This window comes from Austrofundulus limnaeus, unplaced genomic scaffold (assembly GCF_001266775.1).
Source record: "Austrofundulus limnaeus strain Quisiro unplaced genomic scaffold, Austrofundulus_limnaeus-1.0 Scaffold126, whole genome shotgun sequence".
In the NCBI taxonomy this organism is placed as follows: Eukaryota; Metazoa; Chordata; class Actinopteri; order Cyprinodontiformes; family Rivulidae; genus Austrofundulus; species Austrofundulus limnaeus.
Window position 1 is genome coordinate 405,763 of NW_013952528.1, and position 1,095 is coordinate 406,857.

Below are 1,095 nucleotides of genomic sequence, written 5' to 3' on the forward strand. Positions count from 1 at the left end.
ATAAAAAACTATACTGATGACTTTAAGCAGCTGTGGTATCTGCAAAATTGGAATTCCACTCTGTCTTTGTAAAAGGCTCTAAGTCAATTTATATTTCTGCCAAATCGTGCTTGCCTATATTTTTCTACTTGCACCCACAATATGTCATCATTTTTGCACCCACCTTGGCTGCCCCACCCCCACATTTATGGTTAAATCAGCTGCAATACACTTCTGAGATTAAATGAAGAAAATGTGGCAGTGTAGTGACGTAAGCAGTCGACAAATGTGCCCTACGTAGGCTGCAACCCTTGAATTGACCCACAGCTATGCATTTATCACAGCCAGTTTCCTCATTTCAGAAGCAAGTCCGTTTCCAGAATCAACAAAGGTTTGGTTCTGGTGTAGTACCAGCTTTTTAGAACTCAATACACAGCTTTTAGTGTTCCAAAAAAGACAGACCTGATTTGTCAATGGTTTGAAATTCTTATTGATTATGTGCTGTCAGTCGATATAATCTAATCCCCAGCCCCTGATATAGGCACTTAACCATAAAGTAAGCAGACCTAGATTTTCTGGACCAGATCCAAAACACTTTATATTTCAGCTATAAAAATCTGCTTCGAAATAATTCTAAATAAGTGGGTCCAAATCATCTTTGGATCCATTTTACACAAGACCAATTTTGGAGAACAAAAAACACTTTAATTGACCAAACGTCTCATATGGAAGCTCTGAAACTGACTGCAACAAGTCATACAGGAGAAGAGGCAAATCTGACTGATTATGCCTGTCCTGTTGACAGCTGGCACCTCACAGAGCCCTGCTGTGTGGGAATGACCTCCAAAGTCCAGTCAAAGATAATAAACTAGCCTGATTATTTTAGAACAGCCAGTAAGTGTGGTCCATCACAGCCAGCAGGAGTCGGTGTAAAATCATCACTTTGTTTAAACACTGTTTACAAGCTAGTCTCCTGAGAGGAGGTGGTGACATGGATGCAGTTCCAGTTCTGCAGGTGCTGAGAATACAGCGGGTAAAATAAGTATTGAACACGTCACCATTTTTCTCAGTAAATATATTACTAGAGGTGCTAATGACATGAAATTTTCACCAGAT